This window comes from Rattus norvegicus, chromosome 10, assembly GCF_036323735.1.
Source record: "Rattus norvegicus strain BN/NHsdMcwi chromosome 10, GRCr8, whole genome shotgun sequence".
Classification (NCBI taxonomy): Eukaryota; Metazoa; Chordata; class Mammalia; order Rodentia; family Muridae; genus Rattus; species Rattus norvegicus.
The window spans coordinates 102774461-102797811 of record NC_086028.1 but is presented as its reverse complement, the minus strand read 5'-3'; the positions used below and the strand labels follow the sequence as shown (position 1 = coordinate 102797811).

At 50.0% G+C, this 23351-nt stretch overlaps 1 long non-coding RNA gene and 1 other non-coding gene across 2 annotated transcripts; both read right to left on the bottom strand.

Moving 5' to 3' along the window:
* Window positions 1-20937: 20937 nt before the first annotated feature.
* On the bottom strand, window positions 20938-23079 carry LOC100912002 (uncharacterized). The gene is made up of 2 exons (XR_146205.6): window positions 22700-23079; window positions 20938-21099 (listed from the first exon to the last, which is right to left on the bottom strand). It is a non-coding gene; the product is annotated as an uncharacterized LOC100912002 (long non-coding RNA).
* On the bottom strand, window positions 22480-22663 carry LOC134478778 (small Cajal body-specific RNA 16). Its single transcript, XR_005490900.1, has one exon. It is a non-coding gene; the product is annotated as a small Cajal body-specific RNA 16 (non-coding RNA).
* Window positions 23080-23351: the final 272 nt, after the last annotated feature.

Sequence of the window (23351 nt, the reverse complement as noted above, 5' to 3'; positions counted from 1 at the left end):
ACTGGAAACAAAGGGCTGGCCCCTCAAGGGCCTATACCAAATCCAGTCATCGACAGAAATGCCCTTGCCCCAGCACAGCTGCCAAGGCTCTATCTAGAACTTAAAATTCCAGGCCTACCCACTGGTGGGGTTTTCAAAGCCTGGGCTCCCCATGTGCAAGGTGGGCTGTTGGTCGCTGAAGGAGCAGGAATAGTGGCCGTTTCTGGACGGCACAATTGCAATGAACGAAGACAAAGCAAAGCAAAGGTCTACATCCGGGAACCATGAGGGAAAGGGTAGCAAGGAACAGGGTCCGGCCACTCTACCCTTGTGGGCCCTTGAAAAGCAGCATCAAAACGAGCCATGGTCTCGTGATAACCGGGTGCACACGTGATTTGTGTCGTAGATAGACCTCCACTCAAGTGGGGCGGCAGACTGACCTCGCCATCCTCCTTCCCACCTGCCTGCCTTTTGCCCTTCGGATCCGCAGCTGTTCCTAACAGCCAGCTTCTGTCTCAGCGACCTTAGGGGCCCTGAGGATATTGAGTACTGAGGAGTACTGAGGGATACCAAGAAGAAGTACTGGGATGTTCTGAGACCCGTGAGTGGGAGAAGGGTTTGTGCTCCCAGTAGAGACGTAGGTAGAAAGTAGGGAATTGGGCTGGAGAGATGGCTCAGCGGCTAAGAGCACTGACTGCTCCTCCAGAGGTCCTGAGTTCAATTCCCAGCAACCACATGGTGGCTCACAACCATCTGTAATGGGATCTGGTTCCCTCTTCTGGTGTGTCTGAAGACTGTAACAGTGTACTTATAAATAAGTAAATAAAATTAAAAAAAATAGGGAATTAAGGTTTTTATGTAAAATTGTGAGATCAGCCAGTCCGGCAGTCCTACCTTCATGGCTCGCTGAAACCCAAGTTGGATTTCCCACCTCCAAAACTCTAAAATATGCACATGTGGTGTTTACCAGTCAACGTGTGGTAAGTTCTTACAGTGGGGACACAGGAAGTGATCGAGGGCCTAGGAAGCGCTCTCTCTCTCTCTCTCTCTCTCTTTCTCTCTCTCTCTCTCTCTCCTCCCCCCTCCTCTCCTTTCTTTCTGTTTTTAATTCAGGATTTCTGGTAGCCCAGGCTGGCCTTGAATTTACTAAGCAGCGGAGGTTGACCTTGAACACCAGATCCTCCTGTCTTATCTCCCAAGTGCTGGGGTGACATGCCTGTGGTCACATGTCTTGTTTCCATGGTGATGGGGATTGAACCCAGGGCTTTACCTATGCCAGGCAAGCCAGAGTGCCATGTCTGCTTTCCGTGCCTTGATTTGTTGTTCTTTACAGATGGGATCAACAACACACATCATCATACGTGCACCATGTGTTTCTTCCTCTAGAAGTTAAGCAAAGTGCACAGATTGCACGTGTGTCTCTATACCTACATACCCATTGGACTGCTCTGTGTGACCATGTACTGTGCGGGTCCCAGACGCTTCCTTCTGGCCGAGAGCCTTTCCCCGAATCCTTGTCTTTCTGGCCTCTATCAGTATGGGTCACTTTGGTCTGATTCTGCATCCTAGTTAGATCTTTAACCCCTGGGATAAAGACCATGACCAAAAGCAACTTGGGGAGGAAGGTGTTTCCTTGTCTTACAGGTCCCGGTCCCAAGCACTCTCCATCACTGAGGCAGGAGCTGATGCAGAGGTCATGGAGGGATGCTGCTTACTGTCTTGCTCCCCGTGGCTCGCTCAGCCTGCTTATAGAACCCAGAACCACCAGCCCAAGGGTGTCACTGCCCACTGGTCTGGGCCATCCCATGTCAATCATTAAAAGAGGGAAATATCCTTTCAGTTAAGGTTCTCTCTCCCCAATGACTCTAGTTTGTGTCAAGCTGACAGAAAACCAAACAACATAGTCTGTTGTCCCATAAATCATATGGGGTCTTGAAACCAGTTTTGCCTCTTACTCATCAAAATCGAGTAAGCATCATCCCAAATTTCTTTAATTGATTATCTTTGGTGGCTTCCAGTTTGGGGCTATTTGGAGAATTAAATATCCAAGATGCATCAGGCTTCCTTAATCTATAGCAGTGGGTCTGCCAAGGGGGGAAAATCCATCCACAGCCTGCTGGCTGGCTCTTGAGTGCCATTACCAACCCAAGGCAGTGTCCAGTGCACAGCTGCTTCCAACAGTCATCGCTGAAGTGCCAACACTCTTGCGGGGGGGGGGGGCGCGGGGGGGGCCTCGGCGTTCAGAAATGGCTCCATCTCAGTCCCAAGTATAAGGGTACTTGAAGGCTCTGAGACCCGGCAGCCAAGGTCTATTTCCTCTCCAGAGTGGAGCTCAGTGGTTCAGTCTAAAGGCTTCCGTGGAAAAGCCACCTTTCAGGGCTTCACACGTTCTAAGATAGGAGCTCTTATGTACTCCTTGGAGGACAAAGAATGTCCCTCAATGAAAACCAAGTAAACAAGATATGCCTCTGTTTTGGATAACATAACAGAGTGAAAACAGGCAGTTGGGTCCAACCATTGTGCTGTTCCCACAGAAAGGGCTCATTAAGAAGCCCTGGGGACACAGTTTATTCCAAGGAAAATGTTCCTTAGTTTATACATCCTGAGGCGTGGTGACATCACTTCCCCAAAAGAGCCCTGTCAGGATATTAGCTTGTCTTGTTTTGTTATGAGACAGGGCACTCTGCCCTCTGGCTCTGAACTGGGTGAGAACTCCAGCCCCTTCCCATGCCACTTATGGGAGCTGCTCCCACAGTCAGGCAGCGGGGCAGTGCCTCGCTTCATTGGGGTCCCCAGGGTACAAAGGATCCCAAAGATCTGGTCAATCTCCGAGTCACGCTCGAAGGGGAAGGAAGGAGGATGTGTTCTGTGGAAGCTCGTCGGACAGATTCCAATATTAGATAAGTGCTGGAACCAGAGCCAGTGGCCTTTAAGTTATCTTTCCTGCCAAACAAGGTGGAGGACAACTACAGTCCCAGAACCAGGGAGGTAGAAGTAGGAAGGTCAGAATTCAAGGTCATCCTCAAGTACATAGCAGGTTCAGGGCTAGCCAGAGCTACATAGACCCTGTATTTTCTTTTTCTTTTTTTCTGCCTGCCTGCCTGCCTGTCTGTCTGTCTGTTTTTGCTTTGTTTTGTTTTTGAGACAGGGTTTCTCTGTGGAACAGCCCTGGAATTTGCTTGGTTTAACAGGCCCTCCTAGAACCCAGTCATCCTCCTGCCTCTGCTTCCCCAGTGCTAGGATTAAAGGCCTGAACTGACTCTGTCTTTAAAATAAAAGGAAGATCTTTCCCAGGAGAGTGATGAGCATTTTAGAGAGTGTGCTTGGCTTCCCCAGCCAATCCCAGATGCCTCTCAGTTCTCCAGAGGGAGCCGGCAAGATGGCTATGTGGGTCCAGGCTCTTATCACATTGGCAACCTGGCTTTGATCATGGGAACACCATATAAAGGCAGAAGGAGACAGCACTCCACAGGGTGCTCCTTCAACCCCATGTGTGTTTTGGCCCCTGCACCCACACGCACCGAGCATATAAACAACAGTAATAAATAGTGATTTTTAAAAAAATTTTTTTATTCTTTTACCTATATGAGTACACTGTAGCTGTCCTCAGACACACCAGAAGAGGGCATCAGATCCCACTACAGATAGTTGTGAGCCACCATGTAGGTGCCAGGAATTGAACTCAGGGCTTCTGGAAGAGCAGCCAGTGCTCTTAACCACTAAGCCATCTCTCCAGCCCATAAATAACGTTTATAATGGGGTCTTTCTACGTAGTCCAGGTTAGCCTCAAACCTGTGACCCTCCTGCCCCAGCCTCCTGGGATTAAGGTGTGAGCCACCACATTAGTCCAGGTTAGCCTCAAACCTGTGACCCTCCTGCCCCAGCCTCCTGGGATTAAGGTGTGAGCCACCACATCAGGCTAACGACCATTTGAACAGAACTAAGAGGCAATCCTGAGGGCTCTGTGTTGGCATTTCTTAACTCCGCCCCACAGTTACCTGGCAACAGCCAGGTGTGCCTGACTCACTATAAAACTGTTCCCCCCTTTCTCTCTCTTGTTCTCTAGCTCCCACTCCTTACCCTCTCTCTTCCTATTCCCCTCCCCTTCCTCTCTCCACGTGCTCATGACTGGCTTCTACTCCCCTTCTCTCTCTCTCTCTCTCTCTCTGCCTTTCTCTGGCTCTACTTTTCCCTCAACTCTCCTCCCCATGCCCTGAATAACTCTAATCTATCCCATACTGTCCTGTGACTGGTCCCTCAGTGGGAGGGGATGCTTCATCATGGGCCGGCAGAGGCGCCCTCTCCCCTCACGCCTGACTGCACTTCCACCAAACAGATTCCTTCCCTCCTTTCCTTTTTTTTTTTCTTTTTTTTCGGAGCTGGGGATTGAACCCAGGGCCTTGCACTTGCTAGGCAAGCACTCTACCACTGAGCTAAATCCCCAACCCCCTTCCCTACCTTTTTATAAAACACAACACTATGAAATGTCATGTATCTGTGCTTTATTTTATCCACCAGAGGGAAGGACTTGGGAGCATGTGGGGTCAGGGTACCTCCCACCAGCCTAGAGGGTCTCCCATGTGCCCGGCTTGTGTTGTGGTGACCTTCTTTAACACGGTCACTAGACACTGGCTGAGGACAGTGGAAGAGCTCACAGCACTGTGACTTCAGAGTACCACAGAAATTTTCACTGAATGGATTTAGTTAGGGTGTGATGGGACACACCTGTAATTTCAACACTAGGAGGCTGAGGCAGGAGGATGAAACGTTGGAGGCAAGCCTGGACTATCCTAGCTAGACTCTGGAGACAGAAACAGAGACAGAGACACACAGAGAGAGGGAGAGATAAAGACAGATACAGAGACAGAGCTACAGGGAGACACAGAGATAGAGATAAAAAGACACATACACACACACACACACACACACACAGAGAGAGAGAGAGAGAGAGAGAGAGAGAGAGAGAGAGAGAGAGAACATATTTAGTTGTTACTGGCTGGGCAGAATGACTGTAGAATGGGGCCCCAGGGCGCTGTGGATGGGGGTGTGCATCTGAGGTGTGACAGAACTGAGGCAGCTATAAGCCACAACGCAAATGTCAAGCCCACATAGTTGCATTCAGAAATCATGATGTGGCCAGCAGATGAAGTCCCCTGTTCAAAGGCCCTTGCAGGTGCAGCGGCTGGTGTTGGCGCTGCTCCATTAGCTCTGAAGAACTCCCCTGAGAAAGAGCTGTGTCAGCAAGACGGCCTAGCCCCGCCCAGCCGGTGAAGCCCCAAAGACTGTGAGACAGCCACCCTTCTCAGTGGGAAAAAGGTCGTGACCTTCTCACAAGTCTTGACTTTCTCTTCCTTCTCTCTCTCTGTTCTGATGTGGTCTACAGATGGACTTCAGTATCTCTCCACTTTGGGATTGTTTTTATTTTTTTTTCCATTTTTTTCCCCCTTTCTGGACTCTGTTAACTGAGCAAAAATCAGAGTGGAAATCTAAAGAAGAAACTGTGTGTGTGTGTGTGGGGGGTATGTATGTGTTATCTGTATTTGTACATTTTTCCTTCCTTTAAAGTCGTGCAAATACGCTGGTGTGGCTGTGTGTCTCTTTTATCCCAGCACTGGAGGCAGAGGTGCAGAAACTCTTCGAATTAGAGGCCAGCCTGGTCTACATAGCAACTTTCAGGCCAGCCAGAGCTAGGAAGACAGACCTTGTCTCAAAACCCAAAACAAAACAAATAAAATCAGTTAAACGAGACTCCTCGTTTTAGCCCTGAGAGTCAGGCATGACCTACAGTCAATCGGGCACTTGAGAGCTGGGCCACTGGTGTCCCCGGCCCTGCATCCTCACCACAAGAGGAACAGCCGAAAGAAAGGTGGCCTCAGGAAAGCCGCAGGACTGAGTGATCCAACCAGGTTGGAGCTTGGTCCCCTCCAAGTAGGTAATATGGCAGTTAGTGAACAAAACTCTGGCCTTGACTCTCAAGCCCCTAGCGTCTCCACCCGCGGCTGGTTTTCTCCAGCATTAGCGACTCTGAGGGAAATTACATGCCTCGGGACATGTGTGACGGCGAACTTTCTCGGGTGACATGCGCATTAACTGCTGTTGTATGCAGAATGAAACTGTGGGCCCGGAGGGGCTGGACCGAGTGTTCGCCAGTGGACGGGGTGGGGGTGGGGCACAGCAGGGAAGCGATGGGCGGGACCGCAGAGCCAAGGCGGCTCGGCTGGGAATCGCAACCTCCCCTTACTTGGAGCAGAAGTGGAGGTGATTTTCTTGATTCCCAGCCAAATTATAAATATATTTTTCAAAGGCTGGGGAGCGGGGGGTGTAATTCAGCATACACAAGGTCTTGGGTTGGATCCCCAGCACCAAAACAAAACAAAAACCTCTGAACCTTCCTTCACTGCCCACCTTATTTGTAGAAGAACTCACCTTTCTTAAGGCCCTTTCTGGAGTTTCACAGTTGAGATGCAGCCTCCTCATTTCCTGTTATTTATCCCTACTGGGAAAGAAATGACCTGAACAGGGACAGGCGAGATGCTAGGTGAGAAGAGAGGCTCACCCCACGAGCCTGGCAACTGGAAATTTAAAAACAAACAATAAACAAAACAACCAAGGAAATGACTGTTCCAAAGTGGAGAAGAAAGTTTATTGTAGATAGAAGGGAGAGTGTAGCCAGGGCAGGGACATCTGGGAGAGTCCAGCAGAGTGGACATGAACAGACCGAGTTGGGCCAGGCAGGGAGACAGGGAGAGGGCAGGTAAAGTCTGGATTACAGGGAAGAGCATCTGGGGGGACGGGAGCCCAGCCCCTGGGCTGGAGAGTTCCAGGTAGAGGGTGAGTATGCTGGCCTTACCCTGACTGAGGGATGCTGGGAGAACCTGAAGCCGGGTCGGATTTGATTTGTTAAATAGGCACTATTTGTCTTGGGGTCTGAGACAACAACAACCCTAGACTGTCCAATTCCAAGGTGGAGAGAATAGACTCATAGCGCTCTCTCTCTCTCTCTCTCTCTCACACACACACACACACACTACAGACACACAAGTCATCTAAAAAGACTGTCTTAGTCAGGACTTCTTTTTTTTTTTTTTCCAGAGCTGGGGACCGAACCCAGGGCCTTGCGCTTCCTAGGTAAGCGCTCTACCACTGAGCTAAATCCCCAGCCCCATTAGTCAGGACTTCTATTCCTGCACAAACATCATGACCAAGGAGCAAGTTGGGGAGGAAGGGGTTTATTCAGCTCACACTTCCACATTGCTGTTCATCACCAAAGGAAGTCAGGACTGGAACTCAAGCAGGTCAGGAAGCAGGAGCTGATGCAGAGGCCATGGAGGGATGTTACTTACTGGCTTGCTTCCCCTGGCTTGCTCAGCTTGCTCTCTTATAGAACCCAGGACCACCAGCCCAGGGACGGCACCACCCGCAATGGGCTGGGTCCTCCCCTTTTGATCGCTAATTGAGAAAATGCCTTACAGCTGGGTCTCATGGAGGCATTTCCTCATGGGAGGCTCCTTTCTCTGATAACTCCAGCTTGTCTCAAATTGACACACAAAACCAGCCAGTACAGAGACTCTCTGCAAAAAGAACACATCTCGCACGTTCAACTAAAAGCGACTCCCCTCTTACTAGGGTGTCTGCAAGCCCTAGATTCTGGTCACTTCAAGGTGTATTGTTCTGTGAACTCCTGTACACTTGTACAGTCATTCAACAAACCATCTTTCCTCTTATAACCCAGGCTTTCTGTCAGAACCGCTGTTCCCAGTTCTGAAAAACAGGAGAAGAAGCCAGGTGTGGTGGAACATACCTTTAATCTTGGTACTTGCGATGCAGGAGGAACTCTGTGAGTTCAACAGGGTCTACAGAAACAGTGCCAGGCCAGACAGGGCTGTATATTGAGACCCTGGGGTTTTTTTTGTTTGTTTGTTTTTGTTTTTTTCTTTTTTTCGGAGCTGGGGACCGAACCCAGGGCCTTGCGGTTCCTAGGCAAGCGCTCTACCACTGAGCTAAATCCCCAACCCCTGATTTTTTTTTTTAAAGATGTATGTATTTATTATATATAAGTACACTGTAGCTGTCTTCAGACACACCAGAAGAGGGCATCAGATCTCATTACAGATGGTTGTGAGCCACCATGTGGTTGCTGGAATTTGAACTCAGGACCTCTGGAAAAGCAGTCAGGGCTCTTTTTTTTTTTTTTTTTTTTTTTTGTTCTTTTTTTCGGAGCTGGGGATCGAACCCAGGGCCTTGTGCTTGCTAGGCAAGCGCTCTACCACAAAGCTAAACCCCCAACCCTGCAGTCAGGGCTCTTAATCACTGAGCCATCTCTCCAGCCCGAGACCCTGTTTTTACATGTAGTAGATAGAAGGTTTCCCCCTCGACAAAGGAGCTACCCTCCTTTATGATATGGTTATTAATCTAAGGGTTTTGTAAACTCAGGGAGGATGGGAAATATGAGGTAACAGAATGGAGTGTGTCGCCTGTTTATTTACAGGGCTTGGCAATTTACCAGGCTCTGTGCCTACTGGGCAAATACTCTACCGACTGAACCACACCCCTTGCCCCGCATAGTTTAGCATAGGCCTACTGAGTAAGTCACTGGTTTTTCCTGGTTGCCACTGCCTTCTGCCTCCTTCCAGCTCTCCCTGCTGCCTCTGCTGCAGAGCCCGTGCAGTCTCAGGCTGAGGGCCGAGGGCTGGCTGACCCCCACGTGGGGACTGCCACACAATAGGCCTTTTTGCTGCTGTGTCAGAAAACAAGTTTAGGACATGGTTCATGCAATGTGCTTGCATAGGAAGTGAAAGGCCCTGGATTCAATCCCCGGCACCCAGTGTGTCTCCCCTCCCCTCTCCTCCCCATCCCAACCTACCCCACCCCAAAGAATGAAAACCCCTGGATTTAGACAGAAAGGAAGTTTTAAAAGATTTGTGTGTGTGTGTGTGTGTGTGTGTGCGCACGTGCATGTGTGTGTCCATTTGAGAGCCCGTTCACGAATGCAGACGTCAGAGGGGAATTTGCATGCAGACGGCAGAGGGGAATTTGCAGGAATTGGTTCTCTCCTCCTACTTGGTGATGGCACACTGAGCCATCTCACAACCCTGTCCTGCACCCCCTTTTTTAAAAAAACAAACAAACAAACAACAACAGCAAAAAAAAAAAAAAAAAAAAAAAAAAAACGAGTTGAATGTAGCCCAGGCTGGCCTCCAACTTGCTTTGTAGCGGAGGATTACAGGCAGGCACCACTATGCTCAGCCTAGAAAGAATCTTCTTGGCGAAGAAGAGAAAGAAGGGCTAGAAAGGAGTAGGGTGGGAGAGGCCTGAAGAGGGAGGTGGCAGGTCAGAGGTCAGCCAGAGGGTCCCATTCTTGTCAGAGTTTCTCAGAGTGGCTTTTGCTGGCTCTCTTGGAAATTGGATTCAAGTTCAGGGCCTATAGGATGGAGAGAAACCCCACATGTTTCATTAGTAAATACTTTGCCCCAGTGATGGGTGGGACATGGAGTTCCACAAATCAGAAACCAAGAATGGGATCATGGAGAGTCAAGCAAACAAATACAGAAGGGCATCTGGGGGGAGGGGAGGGTTCCTTCCAAATCAGACTTCACTGGAACTGTCTCTCTATGAGCTCAGAAGGGTGGAGGGCTAGTCTTTGTGGCCAACTTATTTGGAAGTGTGTGGGCCCACCCAGGAGGTGTAACTCTAGTTGAGGGTTTCCAGAGAAGTTTGACTAAACATGAAAGCACCTTCCTCACCCCCACGACCAAAGCAGAGAGAGAGCGGGCTTTAGGGTCTTCACAGAGGATCCCTGGGAGCAGCTGCTTCATGTTTCCGCTGTCTTCCCCGCCACGGCGGACTGGACTCTCAGATCATGAACCCAGATAAACCCTTCCTCCTTTAAGTTCCTTTAAAATTGAAAAAGTGTGTGGTGTGTGTGTGTGTGTGTGTGTGTGTGTGTACACGTGTGCATGCATATGTGTGTGCGTGGGCATGCACACGGCTGACATCAAGTCCTCTGGCGTTATACCATGGTTGCAAGCCCTGAGGCATGAGTATGAGGAACTAAATTTATGTTTTCTGGAAGAACAACGAGTCCTCTTAGCCTCTGACTTACCATGTCCTTAGCCGCTGCTTGTCAGTATTTGATCACAGCCACAGGGTATCTAATACAAGGGCTGTGTCTCAACCATGGCTCCTTTCCTGGAATTCAGGTGCAGATGCAAACTAACTTTACCAGTTCTGAGCACTGTCAGCAGCAAAGAGGCCAAAGAAAGGCTCCTCTCAGGCATCCTGAAAACCTCTCTGTCTTCAGCTACGGAAGCAGATGAGGCACAGAAACAACCAATTACATACGCATGATCTCTCAGTTAAACTTTTCAAACACGGGCTGCTTTGTATTTATTCACTGTTTGATGGGGGAGGGGGGTCCTGTACTTTTAATTGCTAAATCTGAAAGTGGGTCTCAAAATACCTCCCTCGGGGCTAAAGAGATGGGTCCGAGGTTGGGGACCCAAGTTCCATTCTCAGTACCCTCATGACAGCTCACAACTATGAGTCTAGCTCCAGGGGATCTGACACCTTCACACAGTACAAGCAGGCAGAACATCAGTGCACACGGAAGAGAAAATGTCATTTAAAATGCACCCTAAAATAACACACTTCTCCCCTTTTCTTTACTGAGAGCCCTACCCTCCGCTAGCTCTTCTGCCCCACAGAAGTCTCCAGGGCCCCAGCTCTCCTCACCCTCTGAACCCTGTACCCCTTTCTCAGAACTTCTTATGTAAGCGAGGGAGTGACTGATAATCGTCTTTGGAAAGTGCTTTCTGTTTTGTTTTGAAATAAGGGCTCCTGTCCCTGGCCTGGCCTGGAACTTTCTGGGTGAAGGAAGGTGACTTTGAACTCCTGATCTTCTTGCCTTAGTGTTGAGATTCTAGGTTTGAGACACCATGCCTGGCTTTATGGGGCTAGTGGAAAGTATACTGCTTGCTCTGTGTGTGAGAGTGTGTGTGTGTGAGAGAGTGTGTGTGTGAGAGAGTATGTGTGTGTGAGAGTATGTGTGTGTGAGAGTGTGTGAGTGTGTGTGTATGTGAGCGTGTGTATGTGTGTGTGTCTCTGTGTGTGTGAGAGTGTGTGTATGTGGTGTGTGGTGTGTATGTGTGTGTGAGTGTATGTATGTATATGTGTGTGTATGTGTGTGTATGTGAGTGTGTGTATGTGTGAGTGTGTGTGTATGTGTGTGTGTATGTGTGTATGTGAGTGTGTGTATGTGTGAGTGTGTGTGTGTGTGTGTGTGTGTGTGTGTGTGTGTGTGGTGGGGATGAGGGGCCGAGACAGGACACAGGACCTTGTGTATCCCCAGTAAGTGTTCTGATCTGCTACTGAGAGGTGCAACCTGTTACCTTGCTTTTGCTTCCCTGGGGACTCCCACCCTTCAGTAACCATCCTTCCTGTTTCACTCCATGGCCCTTTGGAGATGACTGAGAAGGAGCTGTGGAATCCACTCACGAAGGAGGAAACAGATTGAGATTAGACACCACAGGTTTCCCACCTGGAACTACAGCAAAAAGAAAACTGGAACTTAAAAAGAAGATGGCGGAGTCTTCCGTAAATCACTAAAAATAAGATGTATAGATTGGTACCTCCTGCAGGACTTCTCCCAGGTGGATGGGCCATAGCCACACTGGCCTCGGAGGTTCCTCTACCTTTTCTGGTAAATAGCTACCTTGCATAGGCCCCAGAGAGCCGCCCTCCTTCCTACCAGGATAAAGTTAGTTAATCTATAATCTTGTCTGTGCCAGAAGCGTCCCTTTGGGGCTAGGACTGTGCTTCCCACGAGAAGCCACTTGGTCCGGCCAGACAGACGGTCACATCACGTCTGCCCAGCCCCCAGCAGCTGTGGTTTGGGCTGATGTAGGCTGTCTTGGTTCAGGATCTTCAGAGATAACAGGAGGAAAAACAACCAGGAGAGGGCTTAGGGTAGCTCTGTTGATCCCACATTTTCTAGAACTGTCCAGACAGGGGCTAACACTGTGACTATCCTATGAGGGAAAAGAAATGAAAGATTACAGATATCCCTGTTGCATGAAGGAAAAGTTTCTCCTTACTATTGTTGTCCCAATGTCTTTTACAAGTGGGATAAGCCTCTTCAGTGCTGAACTGGGTTCCCCACAAGTGTTCCCCAGAGCCCCGGAGCCCCCCTCGACGGACACCATCCAGGAAACTATCGCCTGGGAGACAAACAGTTCAGCTCCAACGTCCACGTGTCTCCACATATGGAATGGGTCAATCCACTGAGCAGATCACACATGCTGCTTCTGTGGTGGGCTGGAATCACACTTGTCCAATACACAGGAGTCTGACCCCGCCCTGTTCCATCGGCAGCTGCCTGTGGCTCTCCTCGCGATTTTGGCTTCTGCAACGAGAAGCCTCTCTCCTCTTTGACCTTTGTGGAGCCGTTTTCTGGATCAGGAAGAGATTTTTTTGTTGTTGTTAGTTCTACTGCCCCATGGAACTCTAGTTTTGTTTTTGTTTTTTTTTTTTTTTTTTTTTTTTTGGTTCTTTTTTTTCGGAGCTGGGGACCGAACCCAGGGCCTTGTGCTTCCTAGGTAAGTGCTCTACCACTGAGCTAAATCCCCAGCCCCTTGTTTTGTTTTTTTAATATTTATTTATTTATTTTATGTATAAGCACAATAGCTGTCTTCAGATACACCAGAAGAGGGCATCAGATCCCATTACAGATGGTTGTGAGCCACCATGTGGTTGCTGGGATTTGAACTCAGGACCTCGGGAAGAGCAGTCAGTTTTCTTAACCGCTGAGCCATCTCTCCAGTCCCGGGACTCTAGTTTTATTCGGCAGTCCACAGACCTTGGGATGCTCAGTAGCACCTGTGTGACATCAATAGAAACCAGAGGCCCAAGAGGCCACCTTCGATCATGTAGAGGCCCAGGTGAGCAGCAAGTGCTAGACGGTCCTTCAGTCATGAACATCCACCCGGCTGGAGAGAGGGCTCAATACTTAAGAGTACTGTTACAGCTTGGATCGGGGATGGGGGAGGGGGTTTGCATGCATCTTCAGTTCTAGCACCCTGAAGAAACAGGTGGATCTCTGTGAGTTCCAAGCCAGCCTGGTCTACTCCATGAGTTCCAAGACAGTCAAAGCTACTCAGAGAAACCCTGTCAACGAAAACCAGAAAAGGCTGGGCGTGGCGGTGCCTACCTTTAATCCCAGAGCTCAGGAGGCAGAGGCAGGCAGATCTCTGGGAGTTGGAGACTGGCCTGGTCTACAAAACAAGTCCAAGACAACTAGGGCTAGTGAGACACCCTGTCCCAAACAAACAAACAAGGAACATTTGTTGCTCTTGGAGAGGACTGGGGTTCAGTTCTTGGCACCCACGTGGCAACTCATAACCATCTATAATTCTGGGGACCTAATGCTCCACAGGCTTCTGCACGCACAGGATACATAGATGATGCAGGCAAAATCCTCAAAACATAAAAATAGATAAATCCAAAGGCCAGGCGTCCTCATGTGTACAGTAAGGCTAGCCATCTGGAAGACTTATGTGTTGATCTTCAATAAGAGGGGCTGGCTATGAGAAACAGGCTCACCCTCATTCTGACCAAGGCCTGGTGAAAAAGGACTAGGGGAAAATGCGTTTTGATAAGGTCCCAAGGGGGTCGTTGTCCATTCAGCCAAAATGCAACATGTTAGACCTTTAGGACCAATAGAGAGATTTAACCAAAATGGTGATTTTACATTGGTGAAAACCAGGCTTGTGACACCTAGCTGGTCCAATGCTTGCCTTCCTTGGGGAAGAGGTTGGCAAGTTGTGGACGTTCCCAAGGAAACCAGTCACCTTCTCCCCAGACCACAGGACTCTCTTGTACTGAGAGAGCGGTAATCTAGCCTCGAGATTCCTCCACAAAACATCCACAGTAACAGAAATTTCTAAGTTAGTTTCTCAGGACAGTGTTGACCTGTTGTGGTTTGCCCTGGAGTTATCTGTATTTTGATGCTAACTCCACTGCCCCAAGGACAGCTGCCTAGTCACGGACTCAGGACTCAGGTGACTTCACCAGAACCTTCTCCCCATTGGATTTGTAAAATACAGGTGAGGGGCAGGTACAGGATAGAAGGAGGCCTGTCATTGGATGAGAAGGAAGGATGTAAGAAGTTTGAAGGAAGAGGAGGAATGGAAAGGAGAAAGAGACAGGAGGAAGAGGGAAAGAAGCCATGGCAGGTGATGTTAAGATTCTGCTCTGTGTATTTACAGGTTATTAATGTTCTTAAGGGATGGATGGTACTGAGCTTTGTATGTTTAGGTGTGCAATTATATCTTACCAATTGGGTCAAAGGTTATTGTGTTGTGTGTTCTTTTATGTGATGGTTTGAGTGTAGGAAAGTGTGCGGCGGCAGGAGACACTGGGCCGCCACGGAATTGGGATGTGTTTCTGCCGAGATATCTAGCAGATATCTTGGGGGCACCACGGTGTGACCTAGTGGGGATAAAAGACAACTTTACTTTTTTTAAATTTTTTATATTTATACAACAACAGTGACCCTTGCATACAAAAGTGTCACACATACTTCTTGTTATTTAAAAAAATTTTTTTTTACTTTGCATTTGTGGTGTGTGTGTGTGTGCGAGCACGCGCGCACGCTAATTCCAGTCACTCATATGCACACGAGGGCCTGTGGAAACCACAAGAGGGTGTTGGCTCCCCTAGAGCTGGAGTGTGTGTGAGCTGGCAATGTAACCCAGGTCCCCTAGAAGAGTAGTAAGTGAACTGAGCCACTGAGCCATCTCCAGCTCCACGCACAGATTTTAACACATATTAAACTAAGTCATCTCAGTGGGCTCCACACTTCTGAAAAGAAAAATGGGGAGGGGCAGGTCATATAATGTGATTATTCTGGAATAAGGTTCTGCTTCTGGGCCAGGAGGAAGTGTGGGATGGCTTAGCAAGGGGGTCAAAGGCTGCCCTGCCAAGGGACAAACAAAGCAGCCAAGGGGACAGTGAGGGGACCGAGGATGCTGGGCAGGTCCCTGCCTGCTGCTGTCACAGCTGGTGGGTATTTTAACACACGCTTAATAGCCTAACCCTGAAGCCAGCTCTGCACATGGTAAAGTCTGGAGTCCTGAGGATGGTGGTCCTGGGAGAGGATGGTGGTCAGAAAGGGCTTCTTCATCCAAGCCTGCCAGGGAGGATGTCAACCAGCAAGGACAAGGTAAGTCAGAATGGTCTATCATCCTTCCTTGGAAACAGAAAGGGGACCGGCCATGTTGGAAGTGGAGGTTTTACTTCAGTTTGACCCTTTCAGATTGCTTGCCTTCTTTCCCCCAACTAACTTTCAAAAGGGTGAAGGATTCTGGCACAAAGATGGGACATTTCAAAAAAAAAACAAAACAAAACAAAACAAAACAAAAAAAAAGGGGGCTGGGGATTTAGCTCAGTGGTAGAGCGCTTACCTAGGAAGCGCAAGGCCCTGGGTTCGGTCCCCAGCTCCGAAAAAAAGAACCAAAAAAAAAAAAAAAAACAAAACAAAACAAAACAAAAAAAAAAAAAACAAAACAAAACAAAAAGATGGGACATTTCAGGGGCAGGGCTTCCTATAACTAGGCAACCAGGAGGTGGGGTCAGAAGACTGGCAACTACAGTTCAAGCGTGAGTTCAGACTTGGGAAAGGAGGAGCCACAGGGCTGGGCGTGGAGCTTGGAGGTGGAGCTTTGCCTAAGCTGCTCGAGGCCCTGGTTCAAACCTATATCACCAAGAGAGATAGGAAGTCAGAGTCTGCCTTTCACCCAGCTGCTTTGCCCGAGGTGGCTGATGGCGGCGGCTGCATCCTGTAGGAGTTGCGTAACCATTACATAATTCTCCCAACTGACAGTCTGGGGACAAATGACCTTCCAATGACTTACACGCAGGCAAGGACAGAGCCATTTTCTGCTGTAGCGGCATAATTGATCTGGAAACAAAAACCAGAATAAATAGTTGTTCTATGTGAACCCAGACAGGCTTCTACTTGTAAAGATTATAAGAGAATGTTCCTCTGTAGTCTTCCAGTTAGCAGTTTAAACAGCGACTTAAATGAAACAAACACGTCCAGTCTTTGTTGAAAAGCCAAGTCCTAAGGGCTTCCCACCTGGGAGGGCTGAGGCAGGGATGGGAATGGGAGCTGGGGCATGCACAGGCGAGCTGGGTTTGGAGGTGCAGGCCCTGGAGGCCCAGGCAAACCACTCACAAATACAAGGCCTGTAAATTTAGGCTACAGAGAGATGGGTTGAAGGCCCAGCTGCTACAATGTATCAAGTCTGTCTCAAAATAAACCGTAAAACTGAAGGGGGGGGGGGTGTGGCTCAGTGGAGGAATGAATACCTGCCCTATGTTCAAACCTTAGCACAACAGGTGCACGGACACACACACACACACACACACACACACACACACACACACACACACGCACTCATGCACCCAAGGGCACACTCATGCACATCAACCCTATGGTGGGGGCAGCAGGCTTCTAGATATGGTGAACTGTCAAGGTCTTTACCGGGACCGTCTGTACCTGTCAGTGTGTTCTACTTCCCTTATCCCTCAGGTAAAGACTGTGTGTGTGTGTGTGTGTGTGTGTGTGTGTCCTTTCATATGTGTCAGCACAAGAAGAAAGGCTTCTTGTGTAAACTGCATCCTGAGAGGTACACTTTCCTACCCCCTCCACAGAAGAAAGCAGGCACCGATTTTAGCACGAAGCTAAAGCTTCCCACTTCCCAGGCCGTTGGCCTTAGGAGACTGGCCCAGCATCCCCCAAAGCCCTGATGATCTCCTCTCTGCAAGGGGCTCTTCCGAACTCTCTCCACTTACTCTCTGACTTTAGGTTTTGCTAAAGGTCATGTCTTTGGCATTTCCGGGTTTTCTTACCTAGGACTGAAAACAACAGTCTCCATCTAGGACAGCTGAACTGCTCTCCTTCCCCCACACCTTCTCTGATGTATTTCCTGTCTTCCCCCAGGGATCGGAAGTTCCCAGAGGGTGTCCGTAGCCACTTAGGCCAGCAGTCAGTGCTCAATTAAACTTCACTGGGATCCATCAGAAAGCTCAACTAAATGTGTTTGATCCATCAGAAAGGCGTAAACCAGGCTCAGAGAACCAAGCTCTGGAATCCTGGCCTTTCCTTTCCATTCAAGGTTGGTTTCCGAGGGCACGGCAACCAGTAATCCAGCCTCGCTGGCTCTATCTTGTCTGTACTTTTCAGCGTTAAGTACAGCTGTTCTTGCCTTGGACGCTTAAAACCCAGCAGTTCTCAACCTTCCTAACCCTGTGACCCTTAAATACATTCCCTTATGCTGTGGCGATCCCTATCCATAAAATTATTATTTTTTTGTTGCTACTTCATAACTGTAATTTTGCTGGCACGAGTCAGAATATAAATATTTTTTGGAGACACAAGTTTGCCAAAAGGGTTGCAGCACACGGGTTGAGAACTGCTGTTGAACCCTTACAGCTCAGGGAATCCGTCTCTGCATGGGGAGGCACATTAGAACATGCGCTTGCCCTCCACTGCACAAGCCCAGACTGTGGTCAGCTGCTCCAGGATGTGAGTATATCCCAGAACGGTGTACAACTGGGACCAAGTGATGGATTCCTAAGCGAGAGCCCCGCCCTGCAGCTGCACCTCCCGCATAGCTTTCTGGTGAAAGAAATCTTGGCTTCAAACCCAAACCGATCCTACCCTTTGTAGTGCTGGCCTCTGCAGAGTGCCTGGTGTAGGATTGCGCCCTCTAGTGGACAGAAAGAGAAGTAAAAAAATCCCACATCACAAGCGCTTTAGCGTTTGAGGACTTCTTTTTGCAAACCTCGGGGGTATTTTTCCTCAGGTGTTGTCCACTTGCTTTCGAGACATGTTCTCTCACTGGCCTGGAACTTACTAAGTAGGTTAGACCGGGGGGCAGGGAGCCCTAGGATCTGCCTGCCTCTGTCACTCCTGGGTTGGGATTAAACACCACATCCAGATAACTTTTGCTTGGGTACTGGGGATCAGAGGTCCTTGGTGTGTCCTTGCTTCGCCAGGCAAGCACTTTACCAACCGAGCTTTCTCTCAGGCACTAAGGCTTTCTGGACCACTAATTTCATGGGGTTATTCCTTATGTAATCCAGGGAGGCAGAGGGCCGGGCCTGCCCAGGACATGCCGAGGCCACATCTTAAGCATGCCTATGCTGTCTGGGGTCAACTAGTCAGCGCCTAGCATGTGTAGGCAGCCGCAGGGTCAGGGGATCTGATAGAGCAGATAGAAGGAAACAGGTTGGCTGGGAACTCTTGCAGCCATGTGCAGTAAATATCCTAGGCTTCCGTGGAGTCTGTAGTTCCCGAGTCCCAGCGTTGAGCTAGAAGCTGACTGCTGTGCAGTCAGTAAGACGGCAGCAGAGGAGGCCGCCTGGGGTGGAATTTAGAGGGTTTGGTGCTGGAGCTCAGGCCACCCTACCCTGTGATTTGATCACCTCTTCACTAGTCCTTTCCCTGCTCTGGGCAAACATCTGCCTCAGAGGTCCCAGCGCACACTCAGCATGGTGGTGGCACTTGCACCTCACCATGAAGACCCAGGCATGACCGTGAACTTGAGGCTAGGCTGGACTACAGAATGGGATACTGTCTTATTTTTTTTTAAAGATTTATTTCATGTTTGTGAATACACTGTAGCTGTCTTCACACACACCAGAAGAGGGCATCAGATCCCATTACAGATGGTTGTGAGCCACCATGTGGTTGCTAGGAATTGAACTCAGGACCTCTGGAAGAGCAGTCAGGGGGCTCTTAACCACTGAGCCATCTCTCCAGCCCTAGCATACTGTTTTAAATAATCCCAGTACTTGGGAAGCTGACGCAGGATTGGGGGTTGTTTGTGTCTAGCCTGGCCTACACAGTACGTTCCAAGTCATTCCTGTCTCACAGACCAAGCAGTGGACTCTTGGTCCCTCCAGTGCTCTCCTTGGACTGACTGAAGAGCCATGGGCTCTAAGTACCTTCTTCTACCCCAGCTACTTCCTGCTTGCTGTTAACCAGACATGCGCTCAGAGGGGCCCAGAAAACTGTTAAACTGGACCACACTGGTCCCGAGGACCTGCGGACGGGAGGCCAGGGTTGACTGAGGGGCAGACTGGAGCCACCATGAAGACACTGCATTCTGTGGGCAGGAGAAACACCCCACACCAGGATGAGTCAGGGACAGCCACCAAAACAGTCTACTCCACAAAGATTAGTACCAGCTATTTTTTCCCGGTGTACACTGCATCTTGACACCTTAATTTAGGCAGCACAGTCTTTTTCTGGAGACAGCACGTGGACCATAGTACCGACTTCGTGAGGCCCGAATGTGAAGCGATGCCAGGAGCCTGAAGCTATTGCAGCTTCCCTCCTGCCTCCGAGGCACCAAGCTCCTTCCATGGGATGCACCCACTTTACCTGAGGAGCCATCACCGTGACGTTCACTGTTAGGAAGGCACTCCGGGTGCAGAGGGGGAGGTGACGTGCCTAAGACCACAGGACCTGAAGCCCCAGAGGAAAACCCACGAGCTTCTGCCTCCACAATGAGCTCTCCCTGGGTCATGGCTTAAACGGCTCCTGTACACTGGGAACTTGCATGGTGCCTCTGCCGTAGCTTTGAGTGCTTCGGATTATGGTCAGTGGTTGCGAACCACGAAGGACTTACATCACAGGATTGAAATGACAGCCCTGCAGACAGTGGGCAAGCCCTCCAGGAGTTGTCAGCTGGATAACGGGATGGTGAGACCACAGTGGCCCAGTGAGTCAGAGTGACATGATGTAAGCCAAGGGGGCTGGCCCCTGGCACAGCAAGGTCAGAGTCCAAGTCAGTCTCCCAACTACTGCAAATGACCCATGCACAGTACGGTAGCTAAGCCTGTTCTTGTGAACCAAACACTCCATGCCAGCAGTGTACTGGATCTGAGACAAGGTTCCCTCGGTGTTCGAGCAACTGAGCAGAGGTAGGGACCGTGTTACGTCTGCTCCTGCTGAGGACATGGGGCCAGAGGGACCAAGGATATACAACAGAGGTAGCACAAAGGGTGACCCCACACCCACCCCCAGGCAGCTCTAACTCTAAGGCTCTTAGGAGAGGCAGCTGCTCAGCCCTACGGGAAATACAGCCCCTGACACCTAACCGCAAGGTTAGTCAGCAAGAAAGGGCTCCTGTGGGTTTAAGAGGCACATCAGCTGGGCCTGGAGTGATGCCTCACCGGTTAAGCACACTGACTGCTCTTGCAAGGGGACCACGGTTCTATTCCCAGTACCCATGTGGACCCTCACAACCATCTGTAACTCCAGCTTGAGGGGATTCAATGTCTCCAAAGACCCAGAACTACATTCGGGCATACACATAAAATAGAATTCTTGTTTTTCTCCCTTCCCAAGACAGGGTTTGTTACCAGACTGTCCTAGAACTTGCTTTGTAGACCTGCCTGCTTCTGCCTCCTGATGCTGGGACTTAAGAAGCGCAGAGGCAGAACCAGCTTCAGTAACCTCAGTGCACACAGGCGTCCAGATCCCAGGACAGGCACTCTCTGCCCGGTAATTCCTATTCACGAGTGCTAGGGAAGCCCAGAAGGCTGTGGGATCCCAGAGGCCCTGGACATCTCCCATCCAGACACCTCTTGCAACTCAATTTCCTTGAGGACACTGTGCCCCTAGTCCCTACACTCCCTAAAGAAATCTTTGGATAGCTGTGTGCTTTGTGCCCCCAAAACCTGGGAGCAGGGTCATTTAACATTCGTTGGCCATACAAACCCACGCTTGCCACAGCAGCAAGCACAGGGAACACCAGGAGCATGAAGAGGCTGGGTGTGGTGATGCACACCTGTCACCCCAGTACTCAGGAGGCAGATGCAGGTGGGTCTGGGTTCCAGGCCAGCCAGGGCTGCACAGTGAGGGAGACACTATCAAACAATGAGAACAGAGAGAGGTCAAGCTCCATTTATTTGCAGCCACCACACACAGCAGTCCTCAGCCAGTCAACACCCAAAGAAGCAAATCAAGAGTCAAACCCAACAGGTCCGGGTACACGCAGTAGGGCCAGATTCACATCCAGTGCACACGGACCAATCTTCCAGTCAAATGACCTGAGAAAAGAGGGCATACACCACCAATCCTCATTAAACCGCAAATCTCAGTATTTAGTTAAAAACACCAGCCCACAAACCATGCCCCCAGGTGGGTGTGTGAGGTGCCCAGTCTCTCTCTACAGAAACTGCTGGTACTAAGGACTGGCCACCTAGCCAGGTCAGTGACTTCCTGTAGGTCAACAGATGAAGCAGCTAGGCCTCTGGTGGCCGAGGACTCTGCAGCTCAGCACCACTTGGAATTCATTCCTATTTGACCTTCCTCCCTGGGTCCCCTCCAGCCACGCTTGCTCCACTCTAGCATGCCTGCGTCCCTGCCCCATCTGCACATCCCTCGCAGGACTGTAGCAGTCTGTGTGTGTGTCTCCTTCCCGCTACCCTATATTACTTGGTGATGTCTACTTGGACAGGCACTAACTCCCTAATAAGCAGGACTTCTCAGACATACTACAGCACATACTCTATCACTGAGCCACACTCCAGCCCGGCCCATGTGCCCCCACCCCCACCCCCAGGGAGGAGCACCTGACACGCATGAACCATGGCAGGTTCCTGTCACGGTTCTTTCTGAAGTGCGCAGACCCAGGACCTCCAAAATGGTCATTGGTGGCTCCCTGTAGCTACTTAAAATACAAATTCTAGTCCCTCAACCACACTGCAAAGGCAGGCTAGTGGGGCCCACGGCTGCTCAGGTGGGTCACGGGGAACTTTTTCTGCCGAGAGAGTTTGTTTGGGTAGTACTGTTGCCTCATCCAGCGATGTCTGAAACCACAAAGGTGTGCCCATCTTTGTTTAGCTCCACGTGGGCGGGGCAGATACCCATTGGGCAGACACTTTCCCAGCCATGAGCTTCAGCCCCGGCATCATATAAACTAGGGGTGGCCCAGGATGCCCTTCATCCACCAGTCCAGAGATAGAAGAAGGAGAACTAGAAGTTCAAAGGCCACCCTCAGCTACTTAATAACTAAAGGGCAGCCTGGACTAAGTGAGACCCTATCTTTTTTTTTTTTTTTCAGAACTGGGGACTGAACCCAGGGCCTTGCGCTAGCTAGGCAAGCGCTCTACCACTGAGCTAAATCCCCAACCCCGTGAGACCCTATCTTAAAGAGGGGTGGTACAGTTGCTGGAGAGATGGTTCAGCAGTGAAGAACACTTGCTCTTTATAGACAGGACCTGGGTTCAGTTCCCAGCATCCACAGCGGGGCTGACAACCCTCTATACCCTCTCTATCACCACTTCCAAGGAATCTGGTATCCTCTTGTGACCCTGGGGGTACCAGGCAAACGTTCACACACATGAAATAAAGAAAGTCTTTTTGTAAATAAAAAAAAATCTATATCGAGGAGTAACGGGACAAATACTTATTTTTGAAGGACACAATCCTGTTTGCAGTATCATACATGACCACCAAACTGCTAAGATGCTCACACCTGTTACTGCAAATTCAAACCCCGGGGAGGATGCTCCTCCGGGAATTTACTTTAGGTCAAGGTCGGGCTGTCTGGTACAGGGCTGCACCCACCTAGGGCAGGGTCAACCACACAGGAGCCTTTCCCCAGACCGTCCACCTCAGGACACTGTACCTCCAGGTCTGACATACCTGGGTCACCCAAGCTGAAGTCACTTGAAACTCTCCTCGGAAGAAAGGAGTTACTGCGTGCTTTCGTCCAGTCGCTGGGGATTGTGTATTTCATTTTCTGGGTGGAAAAAAATATAACTCAATTTAAGCGGATGACCTCGTGCACCGCCGGTGATGAGGCCGGGGCAGAGACCTCCTACAACCCCCGCCCATCCCGCGGCCGTTTGCGGGCCCCGGGTCAGCTTCCTCCCGTGGGAGCCCCGGGAGTGGCTTCCAAATCCCACGAGCGCCTTCTGAAGTATCCACGGCCCTCTCACAGTCTACATTCCACTCTGTACGAAGCACGCGAGTTCTTCTCCCCGGCGGAAACAGCTCCGCAAACGCATTTCCGGCCGGAAGTGAAAACTTACCATCGAGACGGCCGCTAGAAGGTCGCTCTAGGCTTTGGGCCATCCAGGGCGGCCTTAAAGGGGCCGCGTTCTAGACGCGGTTAGAGCGGCCAGAGTTTCCCTGAGCTGTGGGACCTCGTGTACAGGGGCGCAAGCGGGAGGGACTTCCCTGAGCGCAAGGAGCTGGCCCCTGTCTCTTTACCAATCACGCAGCCCTGTGCAGGACGTTGGGCCATTGGTACAGACCAAAAAGCTGAGCTTCCAGAGGGGTCAAGTGACTTTGA